Consider the following 24,827-nt stretch of genomic DNA (forward strand, 5'->3'; position numbering starts at 1 on the left):
TATGACCAACTTCAAATATCCTAATTTCCTCTATCATTCATTTAATCACAACTTCTATTTATACCACTCTTCAAATAATGAATTCTGTAAGTACGTTATCTGCTGTGCTGCACATCTTACTTCTTGTAAAGTCACCATTTTCCAAGCCTCTGACGTACTAGTTTATCCACAAGACTCTATTTAGAATTTTCACACTACAGTTCACCCTTAAACAACACAGGTTTGAACTATGCTGTGAGTCCATTTATATGAAGTGTCTGTGTGCTTAGTCACTCAGTTGTGTCTGACTCTTTGCAACCCCACAGACTATAGCCCGCCAGGCTCCCTTGTCCATGGGGATTCTCCAGGCAAGAATACTGGAGTGGGTTGCCATGCTCTCCTCCAAGAGATCTTCCCAACCCAGGGATCGAACCCAGGTCTCCTGCATTGCAGGCGGATTCTTTACTGTCTGAGCCACCAGGAAAGCCCAAGAATAGCCTATCCCTTCTTCAGGGGATCTTCCCGACCCAGGAATTGAACAAGGGTCTTCTTCATTGCAGGCAGATTCTTTACCAGCTGAGCTACCAGGGAAGCCCACTTATATGCAGATTTTACCCCATAAACATGTACTACATTACTACACGGATCTGTGGTTGGCTGAATGTAAAGTTATACTTGGATACTGAACTGTGCGGTGGTCAGCACACATAATCTGTGCACTGTTCAAGGAAGGGTCAATGGTATGCATAAGTGTATAGATTTGAATCAATATTCTCCCATTGGTATCATCATCTCCAACTGAAGAAATCTAGTGTTTAAAATAGTTTCCAAAAAAAATAAAATAAAATAAAATAGTTTCCTTATAATTCAAAATAAAATATTTAAAAACTGGCGTCTAGATTTTCAGAAGAAAATGTGACAGTGGTTTTAAAAATGTCTTTGAATAATAACCATGGCAAAATAATAAAGCTTTGATAAACATGATATCCAAAAGGAATCCCTTACCTACCCTGCATAAAAACGTTACTGAGTCCATATTTGAAAGCAACAGAAATTTTAAATATTTTCAAACATGCTTTATCAGTTAACGTGTACTGAAGTGAAATATAAAACTGATCTCCTACTGATCATTAGAGAGGAAATCAGTGTAGTAATCCAATTACAGAAGGTATTCCAGCAGTTTCTTACCATGGACACTAGGAAAGATATTTCTAAGGCCTTTAGAATTCATTACTCTGAAAGACTTAGTAATCTGCACTTTACTCAAGTAATTGAGTTTTGCTTCAACTGGTTTGACTTCTGCCATTTTGACAACACTAGTTCCCTCCATATGAAGGACCTCCTGCCCTTCCTATGAAATTTTGTACAGAATTAAACAGGAAAGGCTTCCAGTATTTTTCTTTCAGTTTTACAAGTAAAACAAAATAAATTCTAATGATAATAAAGAAATCATTTTCAAGGTAGTAAACGTCTTCAGAGATGATTACATTTGATTTAATGAATACTTTTACTTGACTTTCTCAGTCTTTAAAGATTAATATGTGTTCAGACTACAAAAACAGAAGAAAAATAGTACCTAAACAGGATCTAAAACAATGTGAGTGATCAGATGTTAAAGGGAAAAGATATGAAGTAGGAAATGAGATCGGGCACAATTTAAAATTTTTAAAAGTATGGGAATGTTGATATGATAATGACTCCAAGATCTGAAAGGAATCTAAAATACAAAAGGAAGTATTGCACTTAGATCAGATGCCAATGAGGAAATGTTTGAGTACTTCAGGTCAGGTAGCAAAATTCTACAATTCTAGAAAGGTGGTATCAGTCCAGTTAATTACAGGTCACTACTTGTCTTCATTATTCCACTGAAAATATTTCCTATAACCTAAGCTTCGAAAAAATTTTAGATGGCTGTTACTAAATTTTTTTCATCTAGTCTTTTGCCTAGGAATTAAGCAATAATGAATTAAAATTTAAAGTCAAATACTGTTAAGTATACACCCTTTGATTTGGATTTTCAGTTGAAATTTGTCATGATGTTGGTAATAACATACAAAGAAAAAAAACATTACAAAGACTTTTACAAGGAAAAGACAAGATTACTCACCTCTGGAAAAGTTTTATACTTCAAGGGCTGCTAAAATACCTATTCTTAGAATTATTATCTATAATTCCCAGGTCTTAGCCTTCAGGAAGCCTAACTGAAATACTTTAGTGACTTTTAAACTCTGATACTGCTAAAGAGCATGTGATTTGCTCTGAAAATTACAAGATACACACACACAAACACAACATGGGTAAAGAAGGTGGACCAAGCTTACGCAACTTACTATTTACTTTACTATACTTGTGCTACTACATTTCTCTCATACAATTATAAATTATATTATTACTCTTAAGTTAAAATTTTACCACAGAGCAACCACAAATGGTAATGTAAAAGAGTAAAGTTTGGTTTCTTAGAAGATGAACAAGTCTTTAGAGTGACTAGCTAATTTTTAAGGCTTTTAGGGAATTGGTGCTCTCCTTTATTTTTTTTCTTTTTATAGCTTTAATGATATACATTTTACACAACACACTCTAAAACAACCAATGGGTCAAAGAAGTCACTAAGGAAATTAAAATACTTTGAGATAAATGAAAAACAGAACATACCAAAACATGTGAGATGCAGCATAAGCAGAACACAGAGGGAAATTTATAGCCATAATCACCTACATTTAAAAAAAAATGAAATTCCAGTTCAACAACCTTGCCACAAAAAGGAAACTAAACTAAAGGCCAGCAGAAAGAAGAAAATAATAAAGATTACAGCAGAGGTAAGTGAAATATAGGACCGAAAAAAAAAAACAGAATCAACAACATCAGAAGTTGGCTCTTTGAAAGGATCAATACAATTGACCATCTTTTACCTTGACTGACTAAGAGAAAAATAGAGAAGATGCAAACAACTAGAATCAGAAATAGAGGACATTAGTAACAAACTTAAAAAAAATTAAACAGATTATAAGTGAATACCATAAACAATGCTCCACCAACAAGTTAGGTAATAAATGAACTAATTCCTAGAATCACATAAATGACCAAAACCGACACAAGAAACAGAAAATCAAAACAGACCTATCACAGGCAAATAGATTGAATCAATAATTAAAAAAACCTCTAGGATCAGATGACTTTTCTTGTGAATTCTAAAACACATTTAAAGAATTATTAATACTGATCCTACTCAACTCTTTGAAAGAACAGAAAAGGAAGAACAATTCTTAACACATTCTGTGTGCAAATACTATAAAGAATTTCCTGTTCATAAAATACAAGAGTTAATGCTATTTGAATGTCAATATTCCTCAAAGGAATCCACAGATTCAGTGCAATTCCTATCAAAATTCAAATCACTTTTATGGCAGAGACCAAAACTGAGCATCCCATTATGTGGAACCAAAAGGGGCCCTAAATGGCTAAATGATATTGAAAAACAGAACAAATCTGGAAGACTCATACTTCCTAATTTCCAAACTTACTGTAAAGCTACAGTAACCAAAATAGAGTGGAACAGGCATAAAGATAAATAAACATAAAGACCCATGGTACAGAATTCAAAGTTTACATAATGAATCCAAACAGCTACATCAAACTGATTTTTGACAAAGGTGCCATGACCATTCAATAAAGAAACAATTGTCTCTTCAACAAATGGTACTGGGACACCTGGGTAACTACATGAAAAGAATACAGTTCTGAACTCCTGCCTCACTCCATATATTAACAAAAAACAAAACAAAAACATGGATCAATCACCTAAATATAAGAGCTAAAGGTATAGAACTATTAGAAGAAAACAGGGGTAAATCTTTCTGACTTCAGCTTTAGCAGTGGATTCTTAGATGGGTACCAAAAACATAAGCAACAAAAGAAAAAATAGAGAAATCAGATTTCACAGAAATTAAAAACATTTCTCCATTTAAGGACAACATCAACTACAGGATGGAAGGAAATACTTGCAAATCAGATATGAGGTCAGAGTTTAACATCCAGAATTGTAAGAACTCTTACAATTCAAAGACTAACAATCCACTTAAAAAATGGGCAAAGGATTTACTAAAATTTACTGCATGTGAAATGATGGCTCAGGGACAGGGGAAGAAAAGCTCTTATTGTACAACTTTTCATATTCAAAAGATGTTAAACCATGAATATACATTATTTAATCAAACCTTACACTCTGTTTTTAATGTTTTATTTTTTAAATTATCTAGGATATTGCTATGATCAATCATACAAATGGACATTTTAATTGTATTCACATACTGATAAAAAGGCTTATACTGATAAAAGAACACAAAAAACTTGAGAAATAAGAAGAAACAAAAATACTAATCCTTAAATCATAAGACCTTTTAAAAAAATAAATTTATGGAACTAGGGTAAAATATTAAATACCAGTAATCCAATATCAAAGGATAAAATCAAATAAAAGTTCTGTGCTTCTATGCCCTGGAATTAGTTTCAAAGAAAGGCAAGATAAACCTCATTATTTACCAATTTAATTTTGAGGGAATGCAACTCTGGTATACTAAAAATGGTAAATTTTCTGGTAAAACAAAATATGATACAAATAATTAAGAAAACAAAGATAAGTGATCAAATCTTCATGAAATTATAAGTATAAAAATATTTTTAAATATAAAAAACTTAAAATCAGCCAGAAAAGTAAACATCATACCACAAATAAAATATACAAGTACATATATAAATATATGCTTACATACATAAGTTCAGTTCAGTTCAGTTCAGTTTGGTCGCTCAGTCATGTCCGACTCATTGCGAACCCATGAATCGCAGCACGCCAGACCTCCCTGTCCATCACCAACTTCCGGAGTTTACTCAAACTCATGTCCATACAGTCAGTGATGCCATCCAGACATCTCATCCTCTGTCTTCCCCTTCTTCTCCTGCCCCCAATCCCACCCAGCATCAGGGTCTTTTCCAAAGAGTCAACTCTTCGCATGAGATGGCCAAAGTACTGGAGTTTCAGCTTCAGCATCAGTCCTTCCAATGAACACCCAGGACTGATCTCCTTCAGGATGGACTGGTTGGATCTCCTTGCAGTCCAAGGGACTCGCAAGAGTCTTCTCCAACACCACAGTTCAAAAGCATCAATTTTTCAGTGCTCAGCTCTCTTCACAGTCCAACTCTCACATCCATACATGAACACTGGAAAAACCATAGCCTTGACTAGACAGACCTTTGTTGGCAAAGTCATGTCTCTGCTTTTTAATATGCTGTCTAGGTTGGTCATAACTTTCCTTCCAAGGAGTAAGCATCTTTTAATGTCATGGCTGCAATCACCATCTGCAGTGATTTTGGAGCCCCCCAAAATAAAGTCTGACACTGTTTCCACTGTTTGCCCATCTATTTCCCATGAAGTGACGGGACCAGATGCCATGATCTTAGTTTGCTGAATGTTGAGCTTTAAGCCAACTTTTTCACTCTCCTCTTTCACTTTATATTTACATATATAATATATCTGATTACTGATGATGCAAATTTATAAAAACTCATGCAGTACCATCAGTTTTAGTGGTAGAGTTTTTTATGATTAAAAAAGAGAAAATAAAAATTTTTAAAAAGCTTAAACTGCATCTCATAGCAATTAGGTTTCTATGCTATTTTAAAGATTATCTTAAGGAAACATAGTAAAAGGGATGCAAACATTAATGCATTGCACAGATTATGTTACAAGCTGAAAAAGGAAAAAGAAGTTCAAACACCATTCTGCCAGGCAGAACTGCAAAACAATCTGAAATTGGACACTGATCCTTCAAGACATAGAAAATTTTCATACTTCTTAATATCTCACAACTATTCTTAAATGTTAGGTAAAATAAAACCGTAAGTAAGAAAACAGTCATGCTTACCATTTTTAAATTAAAAATACCTATAGTTATAAAAATTATTAAAGCTCTACATATACGTTTTCTTGAGGATCAGTACAAATTTCTTGTGCTAAACAAATAATTAAGGATAAGCTCTTATATGGGTTTTGCCAATGCATTGTGTACCTATCATACTGTAGGTCCCGTGAATTATGATTTAAACCAGCGGTATAGATTAAGAGGTTAACAAAAGAAAACTTGTAGGACATGTTCGATAATATTCTTAACCTATTTAAAAAATTTGTGAATTGCAAATTGATTTCATAAATTGAATAATTCAAATAAATAAACTTGTTTGCAAATAAATCATTCACTATTTAAATGAGATAACACATAATTTTTCCTTAATCTTTTAATGGTGAAAAATAACTCTAAAGAATACTTTCTTAGTATTTATGGCTTATAACATAGGCAATGTGTACCAAAATAAATCTGCTACTCTATTTTAGACATTTAAAGCATCTGTCAATAACAGGTTAGCTACAAGAAAAATGAAAAAGATACTCTCAAAAGTTATTGCAGACAATATTATAACTATCCTATTCTAAGACAAGTCTAACTACTGCCAAACAAATACAATAAAACTAACATTAATAAGAGGTAACTACAAGTACATTTATGAAAAGAGTTACATTATTAGTTCCTATTAATGTTCAATCCCAAGACTGTCTATTTCTGTAGGCAAGTCACACATATCATATCAAGAGAGAGATCAAATAAATTAGTTAACCGATAATGTAGAGAACGGACAGTGTTCATGGCACATAAATGGACCTGCAGTAATAGTTAGTGTGCAGAAGCTAATGATGCTTTAAGCAAAATTGGAAAACATGAATACCATGCAGTTTTACTGAACTCACCTAACATTCTCTCCTAAGAGAATGGTGTAAAACCATTCTCTAGGAGCAGAGATGCATGCACAAAAGTAAGAATATGATTGCACGTAATAAACTTTAACAAAATAAAAATATAACACTAAACTTCAAAATGACAAAAAATGGACAGCGTGATGATGGGGATGACAGTACTTCTCTGGGCCTCACCTCTCTCTTGGCCAACAGCACGTTAGGGACGATGTGCGGCAGGCAGCGCCCCAGCATTAGCATGATGCTCGTCTCACTGTCTGCAATCCGAGACACCTAGAAGACCACAGGGTTAATCAAAGACAACACTGGAGGCCTCCTGTGCGTGATGGGACTTCAAGGCTATGATTTGGACCCTGTCACTTCTGTTTCAAACACACATTCAAAAGGACAATTTATTATGAGGAGGAAAACAAAAACAACAACAACCTGAGATTCCAAACAGGACAAACATTTTTGTAGACCAGAAATGGATTTAAAACACTAGTAAGGGTGGGATGTTTCAAAAGAACAGCATGTATACTATCTATGGTGAAACAGATCACCAGCCCAGGTGGGATGCATGAGACAAGTGCTCGGGCCTGGTACACTGGGAAGACCCAGAGGAATCGAGTGGAGAGGGAGGTGGGAGGGGGGATCGGGATGGGGAATACGTGTAAATCTATGGCTGATTCATATCAATGTATGACAAAACCCACTGAAATGTTGTGAAGTAATTAGCCTCCAACTAATAAAAAAATTAAAAAAAAAATAAAATAAAAGTTATAAGTGTTAAAGCTGAAAAAAAAAAAAAAAACACTAGTAAGAAGCAAGGAAACAGACAGGGAGGCTTACTAGGCTTCAGTTCTGGGAACAAATAGCGATAACACAGGACTGGGGCAGCTTCAGTGGTTTTTAATATTTGTTTTGGGGGGAAAGGTACCCACAAAGTCACGATCTTTGGCTAAGGTGAAAGAGTAGTTTGCATAATGAAAACACATGCAAGGGGAAGTCCATGGGGGCTGCCCCAGTCTTGCAATGAGAACTGCCAGACTGCCTCCAAACCATCCTCTAGCTCTCTCAGATTCTTAACGACACTGTGGGACAGAAGCCCAGGAGAGGAGAAGTGGAATCAACCGCAAGAAAGGCATTAATAGAAAGGGAGAAGTATAAAGAAAGGAGGAAAAAACACCCTTTTAAGATAAGCCTGCAACAACCGTTACAAAGGACTTGATGAAAAGAAATCCGAGAGCCAATAAACTCTGCAATCAAAGACAATCAATCCTAGAGAAATTAAAAATGGAGTAATCTAAAAATAACTGAAGTTATAAATAATATATATACCTGACTTGGTTTTCTAAATTACACCATAGAGAGGCATATAATTGTACGTTGGTAGACATAAAAAATTAAAACTAGACTGCAAAGAGTCACTTTCATACTAAAAAGAGCTTTAATCCGAAGATAAAAATAATCAACTACTTTCCTTAAAAGCTGAAAACTTTGGAATTATTTCTTAGAGTGTTTGTTAGTTTAAATAATAGATTTGTACTTGAAACAGAGTTGTATTACAATTATTTTGGGGGTAAAAGGCTAACAAGAAAAATGGAATGTTTTAAGAAAATTGCAAGAATCTGGTATAACTTACCTCTGATCCTAAACGACTATCTGCTGACATTCGACAGAAAGAGAGTAGTGCTTGATGGAAAGCAGGAGACAACTTCCAAGAAGAAAACACTGAATGAAAATGGGACAATACCAAACAGTTAAACTGGCGTTTAAGGAGGAAGAAAGTTGCAGGTTATAATTCCCATCATCGCGTGAATCCTACCCCACAGATGTTTGAATTTCTCAGCCACAAAAGATTTAAGGTCACTTCACTGGAGAATCATACAGGGAAAAAGGAATAGCAATAGCTGCTGATCTTAAAAGAGCTTGATATTATGTGAATGAATGTCTTAAAAATGTTAATGGATTAAACCTGAAGTTGTATGGCAGGTCAATGACTATAGAAACTGTTTGCAAAACCTGAAATGAGGATTTTTTTTTTCTTCCCGAATTCTCTATGGTCCCAGAAAAGTAAAGAGTGGCTGTGAAGGCTAACCTGGTATGTTGCTGAGAAGTTCTGCAGATCTATATCATGATAATGTTAGAAAACCTTAATGTTAGAAACCCACACAAAAGAATTAAAAATGAAAAATAAATGAAGGAGAGGCTCATTCAACATTCACATATATTTTAAAGGATTTTTTGTAATTGAAAATATTAGCTATTTATGTTTAATAAAGAAAGTTAAAACATTTATATTTGTAAAATAACACTGGTCTCTATGTAATAGTATTCATAATATTGTAACTATGAGTTGCACTTTATGTGCTTAATCTATGAAGAAAAGGGGTAACATCTAAGATTACATAACAGAGGTTACTTAGTATACACCACAAAGCGGCCCCCAGTAGCATCTGATTTTGGAGTTAGTGTGCCAAAGCTGAAGCCTGTTTGCTCATTAAGTCCCCCTCCCCTATTCTTTCAGCGGAGGGAGCTACAACACATCTAACTGCACAAGCCAGAAAGTCTTTATCCTCCCCTTAGTTTTAACCTCCTAATCCAATCAATTTTTACCTTCTAACTATCTTATAAATCTATCTACCTCTTTCCAATACAGGAAATTCCCCCATTTCTTTCTTGGACTCTTCCAAAAGATATCCCATGAGTCTCCATTTTTGCTACCTTCTAATTACCACTACTCTAGAGGACTCTCTAAAACTTCAGTTCAGTCAGTTCAGTTACTCAGTCATGTCTGACTCTTTGCGACCCCATGGACTGCGGCACAACAGGCCTCCCTGTCCATCACCAACTCCCGGAGTTTACTCACACTCATGTCCATTGAGTCGGTGATGCCATCCAACCATCTCATCCTCTGTCTTCCCCTTCTCCTCCCGCCTTCAATCTTTCCCAGCATCAGGGTCTTCTCCAATGAGTCAGTTCTTCGCATCAGGTGGCCAAAGTATTAGAGTTTCAGCTTCAATATCAGTTCTTCCAATGAACACTCAGGACTGTTCGGATCTCCTTGCAGTCCAAGGGACTCGCAAGAGTCTTCTCCAACACCACAGATCAAAAGCATCAATTCCTCGGCACTCAGCTTTCTTTATAGTCTAACTCTTACATCCATACACGACTACTGGAAAAACCATAGCCTTGACTAGATGGACCTTTGTTAGCCAAGTAATGTCTCTGCTTTTTAATATGCTGTCTAGGTTGGTCATAACTTTCCTTCCATGGAGTAAGCGTCTTCTAATTTCATGGCTCCAGTCACCATCTGCAGTGATTTTGGAGCCCCCAAAAATGAAGTTTGCCACTGTTTCCCCATCTATTTGCCATGAAGTGATGGGACCGGATGCCATGATCTTAGTTTTCTGAATGTTGAGCTTTAAGCCAACTTTTTCACTCTCCTCTTTCACTTTCATCAAGAGGCCCTTTAGTTCTTCTTCACTTTCTGCCACAAGGGTGGTGTCATCTGCATATCTGAGGTTATCGATATTTCTCCCGGCTATCTCGATTCCAGCTTGTGCTTCATCCAGCCCAGCGTTTCTCATGATGTACTCTGCATAGAAGTTAAATAAGCAGGGTGGCAATATACAGCCTTGACGTACTCCTTTTCCTATTTGGAACCAGTCTGTTGGTCCATGTCCAGTTCTAACTGTTGCTTCCTGATCTACATACAGATTTCTCAAGAGGCAGGTCAGGTGGTTTGGTATTCCCATTTCTTTCAGAATTTTCCAGAGTTCATTGTGATCCACACAGTCAAAGGCTTTGGCATAGTCAATAAAGTAGAAATAGATGTTTTTCCAGAACTCTCTTACATTTTCCTTGATCCAGCAGATGTTGGCAATTTGATCTCTGGTTCCTCTGCCTTCTCTAAATCCAGCTTGAACATCTGGAAGTTTACAGTTCATGTATTATTGAAGCCTGACTTGGAGAATTTGAGCATTACTTTACTAGCGTGTGAGATGAGTGAGGTGTGCGGTAGTTTGAGCATTCTTTGGGATTACCTTTCTTTCTAATTGGAATGAGAACTGACCTTTTCCAGTCCTGTGGCCACTGCTGAGTTTTCCAAATTTGCTGGCATTATGAGTGCAGCACTTTCACAGCATCATCTTTCAGGATTTGAAATAGCTTAGGTGGAATTCCATCACCTCCACTAGCTTTGTTCATAGTGATGCTTCCTAAGGCCCACTTGACTTCACATTCCAGGGTGTCTGGCTGTAGGTGACTGATCACACCATCGTGATTATCTGGGTGGTGAAGATGTTTTTTGTACAGTTCTTCTGTGTATATTTGCCACCTCTTCTTAATATCTTCTGCTTCTGTTAGGTCCATACCATTTCTGTCCTTTATTGTGACCATCTTTGCATGGTATCTCTGCTCTTCTTGAAGAGATCTCTAGTCTTTCCCATTCTATTGTTTTCTGCTATTTCTTTGCAGTGATCACTGAGGAAGGCTTTCTTAACTCTCTTTGCTATTCTTTGGAACTCTGCATTCAAATGGGTATATCTTTCCTTTTCTCCTTTGCCTTTCACATCTCTTCTTTTCAAAGCTGTTTGTAAAGCCTGCTCAGATAACCATTTTGGCTTTTTGCATATCTTTTTCTTGGGGATGATCTTGCTCCCTGTCTCCTGTACAATGTCACGAACCTCTGTCCATAGTTCATCAGGTACTCTGTCTATCAGATCTAGTCCCTTAAATCTATTTGTCACTTCCACTGTACAATCATAAGGGATTTGATTTAGATCATACCCAAATGGTCTAGTGGTTTTCCTTACTTTGTTTTAAAACTTAGATACCAAAAAAACAAAAAAACAGATACCAAGTCTCTAAAATGAGTTAACACAGCTCATATGACTTAGTCTCAGCTTAATTCTCCAACTTCCCCTCCTGTTGTCTTCTCATTTGCATGCTTTGCCGCAATCCTCATAAATCCTTCTTAGCTCCCCAAGTGCAGTGTTCTTCCTGCTCCTGTTAGTCCCTCTTAGGGGGAAAACTTCCTCTTATCTCTTTGCCTGGTTCACTGCTACCTACTCATCAGGTATAAAGTTAGAAAATACTTCTTCCCTGAAAGCTTTCCTACTCTGATGACTAGGTTAGGAACACTGATTATGTGTTCCCCAAGCAAGCTGAACTTCTCTTATATTATTACCTTTTACAATATTATAATTGCCTGACAGTCTCTCTTATACTGTAAAGTTTGTAACCGAAGTGTAACATGTTTGGTTACCGTTACTATACTCTTCATTTGGGCTTCTCTAGTGGCTTCATTTGGGCTTCCCTAGTGGCTCAGATGGTAAAGAATCTGCCTGCAATGCAGGAGACCCGGCCTGGATCCCTGGGTTGGGAAGATCCCCCGAAGAAGGGAATGGCTACCCACTCCAGTATTCTTGCCTGGAGAATTCCATGGACCTCGAGAAGACTGGCAGGCTATAGTGCATGGGGTCCCAAAGAGTCAGACATGACTGAGCAACTAACACTTTCACTCTTCTTTTAAACTTCATATTCTTCATTAACATTGCCCAACATACAGTTAAGAGCTAAAAAAGTTAGTTGGATAAATTTAACAATCATCTTTCTCCTGAGAGTGGCTTTGGACTATAAAGGATATATATGGAACTACTAAACATTAAGAACTACTACAAATGCCACTGCATTATTTTTATGACTATATCTTAACCATATTAGATTAAATGCACTTTGAGGACTGGGCCATGTCTATTTCAATCACACACAACCACACACAAAGTTGTGGCATATGAGTAAAAAAATTTGCTTTGGAAAAAAAAATCAAATACTTCTCACTAATAATGAGTACCTTTAAGTCTAAAACAAATTAGTCCTGCTTTCCTATTACATCCCAACACTTGCTCTAATACTCCTCCATTTAATAGGAGGAGGAATTATGACTGGCTCAGAATGCATCACAAGGTATGTGTGAGGATTAACTAAGCTAGCATATGTAAAGCATTTAGAACTGTGCCTGACATATAAAAAGAACTCAATAAATATTCCTCTCTTAGAGAATATTCTTTTTTCACATTATAATGTAAATACTTTTTGTCTCCTCTACTAGGAAACATAATCATGATGGGCAAGGGACCCTGCTTTAGTCATCTAAGTTCAATCATTGCTACTCAATAAAAATTAAATGAATTAAGATAATATTCATGACACAACATTACTAATGGAGGCAGACACAGGAAAAAGGACTAAGATCAAGAACTAATCGCCTTTTTATAAAGGCAACTATTTAATATCAAAGCTTTCTACTGAATCTGATAATGACTGTAGAACACAGAAAAGGTAAAAAACACTGGGTAAAATACAGCACACAGAACATACATATTATTTATGGGTTTCAGTACTTAGCTAAAATAGGACCTAGTTCATTTATGGTCTATTCCTCTTTAACACAATTTAACTTAGTAATTACTTGTGATTTTTTTTGCAATGATGTGGACTCTGCTATGTGTTAAGTTCATGTCAGACACATAAAAATTCATGCATCTGATCTGCAAAATAAGAACTGAAATTCTTCTAGTTTGACAATGTACTAAATAGCTGAAAGATGCATCTCAAAACACAGAACACATACTAACCTATTGTGTTTATCAAAATGGACTCTGTTTTTACTTGATGGAGAAGAAGATGGTATTCCTTCTCTTTCTCTCCTGAGGAAAGAATGTGGGAAATTCTCTTTAGGAACAGTGGAATCAACTTCATCTGATTTTGAAAGATGGACATCCTGTTTTCTCCCTTGTCAAAACTATTTATAACTGATTTCTTTCCACTGTCTTCAGAGTCTTTGTGGGGAGACTGATCCAAAGAATGCTGAACAGAGTCACAAACTACAGGGCTGGCAAAGTGTTCATTTTTGAGGAGGTCCATTTCACTGTAAAAGAAAGAGAAATTATTAGTGAAGAATTGTATTTTTTAAGACTTTGGCAATAGCATAAACCTCATACTGGGTTTAATGCTTTAAAAGTATAACATGTTAATAGAAAGTGGTTTGGCAACTAATTAATCTTTTCTGTACCATATATATTGATGCTTCATATAGAAATGTAGCCACAAACTCTTACAAAACATAAAAATGATTTTTTTAATGATTTTATAAACTATGCTTTGGATTATCACTGAGCCTTCTTTGTGTGCGAAATGTGGAAAATTCCATCTAACTCACATCATGAGTATAAGAATTAAATGAAATAATGAATGGAAAATATGTATAACACTAGCATGAAGAAGTTACTTTATTACTACTGATACAACCTGAAGAAAGTAAAAAATATCTTACTCCTTGGTTCTAAGACATATATGATTTTCTGATTATTACAGTGATTAACAACTTTTGGGGGGAAAAGAACACATTAAGTATATAAGCAATTATAAGATTTTTTTCCCCCAGAAGTATTAGGGTATGAAAAATTATAGCTTTCCACTGAAATATTATCTTATATGTTTATATAATCTGTCAATTTCTTTAATAATTTTAAGAGGTTTTATAGAAATGATGATTAAGTACTAACCTTTCAAGTCTTCTGATTTGTTCCAACAAAGACCATTTCTCACTATTGAATAAACTAATTTTATCTTCTAATTTCTGCACTATCGAGGAGTTCTAAAATCAGAATGGGAGAAAAACAGAAACTCAAGATCTCATAGTCTGCTTTGACATGGCTTAAACACTTTTTGTGGACTATATTATTAATACCTCTCACCTCTACAGTCTGCGGAGTTTCAAGGGTTGAAGGAAGGCTGCCTAAAACTGGTGTAGAGCCTCTAACTCATCTTCTTCTACACCGCTGGCCACTTCCACAAGGTCTTTCCAGTTACTTGATGATTTCCAAAATCTCAGTAGGGCTGTAGTAAGTCTGGAGGTTTTGGAATGTTTAATCCTACATCATCCCATAATTCAAAATCTTAAAAGATAAAAAAAAATCCATGTGGCAGTTTTATCTTGCATTTTTGAGATGTATCTTTTCCTTATTGCTAGTATCTTGAAAATTCAACATAATTGTGTGATAATGTCAAAGTGGATGTGCCCGGTGAATAAATATCCTGGGAGTCAGGAAGTGTCTAGGATTAGACTGTGAGATGCACCCCCACCTCATACTTGGAAAATAAGGGAAACAGGGTCCTCAGTGGAGAGACAAGTTTTCTTTACAGCAAAAAGGATATTCTGGACTTCCCTAGTGGCACAGTGGATGAGAGCCTGCCTGCCAATGCAGGGGACCTGGGTTTCGTCCCTGGTCCAAGAAGATTCCACCTGCCTTGGAACTACTGAGTGCAAGCTCTAGAACTTGGAGGGCTGCAACGACTGAGCCTGCAACCTTCGACTACTGAGACTCATGCACCTAGAGCCTGTGCTCTGCAACAAGAGAAACCAAGGAATGAGAAGCCCATGTACCCCAAAGTGAAGAGTAACCCCAGCTCGCCACAACTAGAGAAAGCCCGCGTGCAGCAACAAAGACCCATCACAACCAAAGAATTAAAAAAAAATAAATTTCTAAAATTAAAAAAAAGGATATTCAGAGAGAAGTTGAAAATGAAGAATGTTTATTTACAATAAGAAAATTTCACATAGCACCACAGAAAGGAAAGACAGGAAGTAAAGGAAAGAATGGGAAACAGGGAACCAAAAAACAATAAGACAAGGATTATATGCAGATAAAAATATAAGAAAATTATCAATAAGTGTGTAATGAGTGTTACTATTCATGCAGATACAGAGATGAACAAGAGATTCGTTTAGCCTCAAGAAGATTATAGGCTAGTCAAGGCAGATAAGAGATAATCTTAGGTAACAATAGAGCCATGAAGATAAAATCAGGCCACTAATATAAATGATCAAAAAACAAAATCAGGTAAAAAGTCTTACATTTTAGGCAGAGGCTAAACATGAAAGGAGTGAGGGCTCTAGGATAGAACTGCTTTAAGGTCAGTTGAAATTACCATTAAACATCACTTAATGGTTAAAGAATAAGTAATGATGAGCACTCGCACTGCCCTTTATAAAATAATTTTATTGGGGTATATAATTAATAAATAACAAACCGCATAATTTAAATCCGACTCTTTGTGACCCCATGGACTGTAGTCTACCAGGCTCCTCCGTCCATGGGATTCTCCAGGCAAGAACACTGGAGTGGGTTGCCATTTCCTTCTCCAGGGGATCTTCCCAGGGATTGAACCTGGGTCTCCCACCTTGTAGGCAGATGCTTTTACTGTCTGAGCCACCAGGGAAGTCTTAAATTCACAAGCTAATTTAAAATGTACAATCTTCGAAGTTTTGACATCTGAGTACACACCTGAAGAGATCAGTGCAATCAAGAAGATGAACTTGGGGGCTTCCCTCATGGCTCGGTGGTAAAGAATCTGCCTACCAATGCAGGAAACACAGGTTTGATCCCTGATCTGGGAAGATCCCACATGTCCTGGAGCAACTAAGCCTGTGTGCCACAGCTACTGAGCCTGTTTGATCTACGGCCTGGGAGTTGCAACTATTGAGCCCATGTTCTGCAACTACTGAAGCCCACATCCCTAGAGTCTGTGTTTTGCAACTACAGAGTGGCCCCCACTCGCTGCAACTAGCGAAAAGCCAGCACAGCAATGAAGACCCACCACAGCCAAAAATAAACAAATAAAGCAGAGGGGAAAAAAAAAAAGATTAAACACCAAAGCTATGAAAAAAAAAAGATGAACTGTTCACTCCCCAAAGTTTTACTGGTTGCTTGTAATACTTCCCCTTTTTTCCTCACAGATGCCCTGTACCTAGGCAAATACTGTTCTGTTTTCTGTCACTGTTACAAGTTCACATTTCTTAGAATTTTATATAAGTGGAAGCATACAGCAAGTACTCTATTTGCCTGGTTTCTTTCATCCAGATTATTGATTTTCAGACTAATCTATGTTGTTGTATCTGTCAGAGGTTCATTATTTTTTATTGCTGAGTTAGCATTTCACTGTAACAATACATCAAAATTTTTTATTCAACTGCCTGCTTTTGGATACTTGGGTTGTCTCCCTAATGTCGGCTATTATAAATAAAGTTGGTGTGAACACTGTGTAGGAGTCTTGGTATGAACATGTCCCTTCACTTCTCTTGGACTGTAATACCTACGAATGGAATGATCAAGTCATATAGGTGGTAAAGGTTTTAATTTTTTTTAAATTGACTGCCAAAAAATGTTCCAAAGTGACTGCACCATTTTGGACTCCCAAGAGCAATGATGATATTTCTACTTACTCCACATCTTTGCCAAGACTTGGTACAGTCTCGGTTAAACCTTCTAGTAAGTGTGCTATGGTATTTCACTGTGACTTAATTTTTATCTACCTAATGACTAAAGATGTAGAATATCTTTTTTCATGTGCTTATTTGATATCCATATATGTTCTTTGTTGAAACATCTGTATAAATTTTTTGTCCATTTTTTAAAAAATTGGGTCTTTTTAAAAAAATTATTCACTTTAGAGAGTTCTTTAAATATTCTGGATAGAAATTCTGGATAGAAATATCAGATATGTTACTTGAAATATTTTACCTAGTCTATGGCTCATCTTTTCATTTGTTTAGAGTCGCTTTCAAAGAGTAGAAGTTATTGACTTTGATGAGAACAAATATTTGATGAAGAATACCATACTTTTGGTGTCATATATGAGAATTCTTGGCCTACCTTCCAGGGTTGCAATGAATTTTTCCATGTTTTCTTCTAGCAGCCTTATGGCTTTAGAATTTACATTTAAATCCATGATCCATTTGAATTACTTTTTGTGTATGGTGTGAGGTAAGGTTCGAAGTTCATTTTTGGAGGTATACAGATATCAAAATGTTACAGTACCAATTGTAAAAAAGACTACACTTTCTGAATGGAATTTACTTTGTGCTTTGTTAGACATCAAAAGATCATCTATGTGTAAGTTAATCTCTTGACTCTCCACTAAGTTCCAGTGACCTGTCTACGTTTATGTCAATAAGATACTGCCTGAACTATAATATCTTAAAGTCAGCTAGTTGAAGTCCCCTAATTTTGTACGTCTTTATTAAAGTTGTTTTGGCTATACTATGTTATTTCCATTCCCATAGAAATTTTAGAATAAGCCAACCTCTACAAAAAAAGCTAGCGAGATTCTGATTAGGATTGTGTTAAAAGTACAAATCAATTTTACAAAAATTGACACTTTTTGACAACACTGAATCTTCTCTATTAGCACAATATATCTCTTCTTTATGTCTTCTTTATTTTCTTTCCACATGTATAATAGTTTTCAGTGTATAATCCTTCATCATACTTATCCCTAAGTATTTCCTATTTTTTTGATGATACTTTTGTACATGGTATCTTTAAAAGTTGAATGTCTGTCTATTTGTTGCTAGCATACAGAAATACAATTCATTTCTGTTTACTGATCCTGTATCCTACAACTTGTCTATCATCACTTATTATAGTGTCTTTTTTAATGCAGTCTATAAGATTTTCTATATATATATAATCATGTTACCAGTGAAAGTTTTCTTTCTTCTTTTCCAAAATATATGCCTTTTATTTCTTTTTCTTGCCTTGTACTGGCTAGATTCCTCAGTATGATGTTCAACAGAAGTAGTGAGAGCAGATATCCCTGTTTATTCCTTATCTTTCACCATTAAGTATGATGTTAGTGATAGTTTTCCTGTAAATGTCTTTTATGAATTTGAGGAAATTCCTCACAATTCCTAATTTCTTTAAAGCTTTCATGGGAAAGATATGTTTGATTGTGTCAAATGTTTTCTCTTGAGTTGATCATATGATTTCTTTTCTCTTTTGAAAAGTTTCTTAAAATGGTGAATTACAATGATTGATTTTTGGACTAATCAATCTTATGTTCCTCAGATAAACCATTTGGTCATTGTGTATTAGCATTTTTACACATTGTTGGATTTGATATAGTAAAATGTTATATAGATTTTCTACTTCCATGCTCATGAGGAAAATGAGTCTGTAAATTTCTTTGTTAGCCAGGTCTGTATCTGGTTTTGATATCAGAATTATGCTGGTCTCATAGAATGAGTTTTGAACAATTCCCTTCTCTGCAATTTCTAGAAGAGTTTGTGGAGAAGTGGTATTACTTCTTCCTTAAATATCTGGTAGGTATCTACAGTGATATAACCTTGTTCATTTACTTTACTTCTTCCTTAAAAGTCTAGTAGATATCTACAGTGATATAACTTTGCTCATTCCAGATTCTGATAATTTGCTTCTTGTCTCTTTTTCTTAATAAGTCAGGCTAGAGGTTTACCAATTTCATTAACCTCAAATACCCAGTGTTTTGTTGTTATTAATTTTTCTCTGTTTTTCTCTGTTGCCTGTATCACTGATACATTCTCATTTTTAATATTGCCTTCCTTTCAATTTCTTTGGACTTCAGTTAGTTTTCTTTTTCTAGTTTCTTAAAATAGAAACCAATCTTCATCAATTTGAAATCTTCTTTCTTTTCTATTTCAGTATTTTGGTATTACAGAATTTTACTGTATGTATAACTTTTAAAAAAACTAAAGAAGCTAGGTAAAAGAGGAAATAAGTACATTCACATTCTAAATTAGAAAGTAAACAAATTATTGTTTAAAAAGAAAAAAAAAGGAAACTGTACCTGATCATCATTTTCATCTGAAAACGTTATTGATGTCAGCTTGTAGTTATTCTTCAACAGAAATTCACCGACTAAGAAGTTTAGAGCTCTCCTTTCGAGAGGTCTGACTGGCTCCTAGAGACGGATAAAAGACGGACACAGCACTGTAAGTCTTCCTCTTTCAATACATGTGCTACCATTTCACATGGAAGATACTTTTAGATCTGTCATTAACCCACCTGAATTTCAGGACTTGATTTGTAATTTTTTGTTCCTGTAAAGGAACTCCATGTTCTGGTGGAAGAAATACAAATAATATTTTACTCTTTTACATTTGAAAATATCTCAGCTACTTCTACATTGTCAAAGTAGAAAAAGTCTCAAAAAAGTTGTATGTACACCACCTGCAGCCTTTGTCAGGTTGGCTCGGAGGGCCTGAATGGTCTCCTTGGCTTTCCGTAGTTCAAACTCCAGGACTGGACAGGGATTTGGAATAAACACACACAGGCATCCAACAAGAAAAGGGAAACAAAAATAAAAAATAAAAAGCAAGGATGGGTATGAAAAAAAATTACAATTTGTATTGAAAACAGAAAGCATGCAATCTTTAAGAAAGTTGTGAACGCATGGAGCAGAGTTGATTTGCAAGCAAACTGGTGAATGTTTTCCATAGTTGTAGAATACAGGGGACTACTGATCAAATGTTCTAGCTGTCTGACAAGGAATAGCTCTATTTAAAAATAAAATCTATGGCATATTCTCATTTAGGCAAATAAAAACCTTAGGTGTTGTGCTTCACTCAGTCTAGGTAAGAAATGTAATGGAATGTTTCCAGGTGACATAATTTTAGGGGAAAAGACAAAACTTAGATGCAGTCCTAGCAAATACAGTTAAAGAAAATCTTAGGATTAAAAACAAAGTATTTATCTAGAATAATGTTATAAATCAACATACAGAAACAGTGAATATATTCCTTCATTAAGATGTTGAAGAAGTATGTTTTAAGTATCTTACAAATGTGGGATGTCTATCAATTTTTCTACAAAGTATATGTCTTCTATAAACAAGCACAGATATGTTAAACACATATCTAAAAAAAGTTCCAAGGGATTTATTTTAGGTTTCATTTAAAGCCAAAGAATAGACATATGTTTGTTTTTTAAGTTACAATTAAAATCATTCTAAAGCAAATGATTGTGTACAATTCTAAGAGTGTAGTTATCTAAGGATACTGAATAAAATTAGGTAGAATTTCAAAGTTTCTGACAACCCTTCAAATAGATCTCTGTTCACAGTAAGAGGTACTAATGAAACTTAAAGATTTCTCCTTTTACTGCAGAGTCTAATACAATAAACATGAATACTGAGGAAACATTTTAATGAGCTTTTTGAAATGTTTCATCATGAGCAAGATTTAACTATGTCTTTACTGGGAATTTTCTTTAAAATATATAAATACTGCTATGAAGAAAAAAGTATTGGGGGGAAACAGTCATTTCTGTGAAGTAAAAGCTCTGAGAAAATTAAGTGATCTTTGTCACAACTGAATATTAAAAATATTATTATTTAAATAGTTCTGCATAAAGATGAGTACATTTAAAACTTTAGAGATGCAACTTTTTCCTGATTGACTAATAAACAGAAAAAAGAAGATGGCAAATGAAATGCTATCAGAGACAACAAAGCTATAAAAATATATGGAAAAAAATAGAATTGACTCAGTTTGCACATTTTCATTAAAAACTAAGATGTAACTGAATCACATCTAGTACAGAAGGCCAATTATTTTGATGCACAGAATTTCACTGCAGCAACACGGAAGCACAGCTAAAAATCAGATGATGTGTATATGACTACTTCTTTTTTTGGTCGTCAGCAATGCTGATCTGCAAACATTTCTGTGCAACAAAGTAGAAACATTTTCCCTAAAAGTTACACTTCTGGAAACTCTTAGAGTTTGTATTTAAAGTCAGACTGCACAGATTCCACATGTAAGGTTAAGTACTGAATAGATTTATTTTTCTTCTATTTCAAAACTCTAGGTTTTGATTTAAAAGCACTTCACTATACCATAAGCAAAGTAAGTATACATATCATACTTTCAGTATCACTTACAATTTACTAAGACATATTACAGAACAATTGCAGATCAGAAATGCCCTGCACCAAAATGATAGAATATGGAAAAAAAAAAGGTTAAAACACAAACTGTGGGGGAAGATTAAAAAAAACCTCAATTCAATTGGTGAAAGTTTAGGTGACCAAGAGCAAAACAATGAATGATCAAGGCACAGAAAGCCAGGAAAACCTATGTCAGACGGCAAGAATTTATATTTTTATGCACATCTACACATACATTGCCAAATGTCATTAAAAGTTACCACTGCTTTTAAAGCTAGTGCTTATCAAAATGAATTCACTCTGCTGCATGTATCTTAATATATAATACAGACTTTAAAAGACAAAGAAATATCTTTGAAGCTACAGCACATCTCTATAAAGGCACAGTATGATCAAATAATTGCAGTTATGTGAAAAAGTTTTACATGAAAGGTCTGAACAGATATATTTACACACATATGAATTTGTCGCTTCTTTATTAAAAGATATTGGATTAAAACTCAAAACTTATTACTTTGTAAAGTGATACATTATACCAAGCAACCTCCAAGTAGTTTTCAAATGTTATAATTCTTCATAAGAATGTTTGAAGTGAATGCTTTTAAAAAACACTGTAGGAACCAGCTACCAGCCTGCTCACTCCACTACCCCAACCCTCTACTAGCCCAACACTGTTGAATGCAGTTTTAGTGGAACTAAAGTAATAACTGCAAAGATATAGGTATATTGTAATACTGCATATTATAATCTTACAAAAAAATTAATGACTAAGCCAGTATCAGCCATTATAGATTAGCTGAAACAGTTATTTCTCAATCAAGGTTGGATAATACTGGTATTATATCAGGGGTACTTGAGTGCTTAGTTAAAGATCAGGCACTCATGACTTGGGATATATGCAAGTGTGTATCACTACTATCTTAAAATACTTTTTAGTCCTAGTTCTTTTAGCACAAAACTCAAAATAATGGAGCTCTATAAACATATATTCACTTAGAAATCTTTTCCTCATTTAAAGAACATCTGCACAGACTCGAAAAAATAACCAGATTTTTAAATTTAGGAAAATGATGATGAAAATCATCACATACATATATATATATCACACACATATATATTAAAAAATTATATATATATATATATGTATATATATATATAAACACACACACACACACATAGATATATATGTCAGATAAACAGTTTACTAATGGTTGGAGCAGACCCTACATTTGCATCATGGGGCAATGGACTCAAAACCTGTGTTATCTATAAACTCCTTCTGCCCAAGACTGGTACAGGAATATCAAACAGAAATTTTTGTTCTTTCTCAGTAAGGTTTACATGTGATCCAATGACAGATGACATGATAATTATGTCTTCTGAATTACTGGTCTTTCAATTAGCTTCTAAGTTACTACCAATCGTTAGTAAAGAGATTTACTTTCCAAAGTAAATCTCTTTGGAAATAAGAATTGTGATTAATTTAAATTTTCAGCCACACATCACACATATGGTTCAACAACAGGCTATGGTACAAGAGCCCTAAGAGTCTAAAGGCTATTATCTTGTAATAACATGTATTTTCTTCCTTTTCCCAGTGAAGATGAAAGACTGCATCCATTCATTCATTTATACTGAAGTACCACTGATTCATAATATTGTGTTAGTTTCAGGTGTCATCCCACTCTTTTGTAGCCTATATTTCATTATAGGTTATTACAAGATATTAGATATAAACTTTTGCTATGAAGTAAACCCATGTTTAGTAGTAACCTGTCCCATCCTCCCCTCTCTCTCCACTTTGGGGAACCACAAGTTTGTTTCCTATGTCTGTAAGTCTATTTCTGTTTTATATATGTATTCACTGCTATTATTTTTAGATTCCACATATAAGTGATATCACATAGTATTTGTCTTTCTCAAGACCACAGGTATTTATATATTAGCATTATATAGTAAGCAAAAATTACTTTATTTCCCCAAACTTAAGAGAAAGAGTATAATATTTAGATTAAAAATATAAGGTCAAAACTAATCGCCAGTCCAGGTTCGATGCAGACACAGGGTGCCCGGGGCTGGTGCACTGGGATGACCCAGAGGGATGGGATGGGGAGGGAAGTGAGGTGGGGTTCAGGATGGGGAACACATGTACACCCATGGTGAATTCATGTCAATGTACGGCAAAACCAATACAACATTGTAAAGTAATTAGCCTCCAATTAAAATAAATAAATTTATATTGTTAAAAAAAAGGAAAAACAAAAACCTACCAACTATTTAAAATTTTCATTCTTAGTTATGTTTGGTTATAGCATTTTGCTTAGTTATAACATCTTGCTTTTACATCCATGTTTCCCCTAATTAAAAATACTAACATACCTAATAACAAGAATGATGACGAACCCCTTAAATTTGACTTTAGGTTTTCAAATAAAAATTAGAGGAATGAAAATAATTACGTGGTCTATTTATGGGTTGAAGTTATTTTCAAATACATAACCATTTGAACAATAATACAGTATACAAAACTAAATATATTTGGTTAGTTTCAAAGAAACTAAAATACCATGTATTTAACAATAAATAACATAAAACATATCACATCTGACATTTATGATATAATTAAATATAATGCCACTTAACAAATGATATAATTAGGAGGATGAGTCCTAAAACTACTGAAACAATTCCCGCTTGATTTGCTAATTTTCAGATATCACTGATGTGATTTGCTCCTTTGACACAGCTGTCGATTAACAATGCTCACGACTAAACCATGACCATGGAGGAGGCAGCTGCACTGAAGTCTTCCAGTGACTTCCCGCTTCAGCTGATTCTGCTGCTGTTCTCACGGCTCACTCCTCTCTGAGCCTCTGCTAAACTAAAAATGATTACATCATTTTTTCCCCTAAATCATGTAATACTGTTTGAGGCTTTTAAACATTCAATAGCTCTTTTCTCAAGCAATAAATGAAAAGCACAAATTGGAATGTCATTTTACTTAGGTCAAACTTAATCCTTCACCCTAAGAGGTGGCATATGGTACAGAGTCGTGGGCTCTGTTGCTGGGCTATTCTACATTTGAGTCTTAGCTCTGCCACTTAAGTCTTAAGACTCTCTGAGTGCCTCGGTTTCTTGGGGAGTGGAATGAGGATAATTCTATAACCTAATGAGTTAACATACATTTACAAAATGTTCAGAAAGGAGCGAGTGCTATATAAAAATTAGCGCTCAACAGCACTCATCTTTATTCATGATGACTACGACAAGCAAATATATGGCAGGTTTT

The 24,827-nt window shown here is 34.9% G+C and overlaps 1 pseudogene; it reads right to left on the reverse strand.

Moving 5' to 3' along the window:
- LOC122446822 overlaps window positions 1-24,827 on the reverse strand; it is a 77,379-nt pseudogene that overhangs the window by 31,265 nt on the left and 21,287 nt on the right.

This window comes from Cervus canadensis, chromosome 8 (assembly GCF_019320065.1).
Source record: "Cervus canadensis isolate Bull #8, Minnesota chromosome 8, ASM1932006v1, whole genome shotgun sequence".
In the NCBI taxonomy this organism is placed as follows: domain Eukaryota; kingdom Metazoa; phylum Chordata; class Mammalia; order Artiodactyla; family Cervidae; genus Cervus; species Cervus canadensis.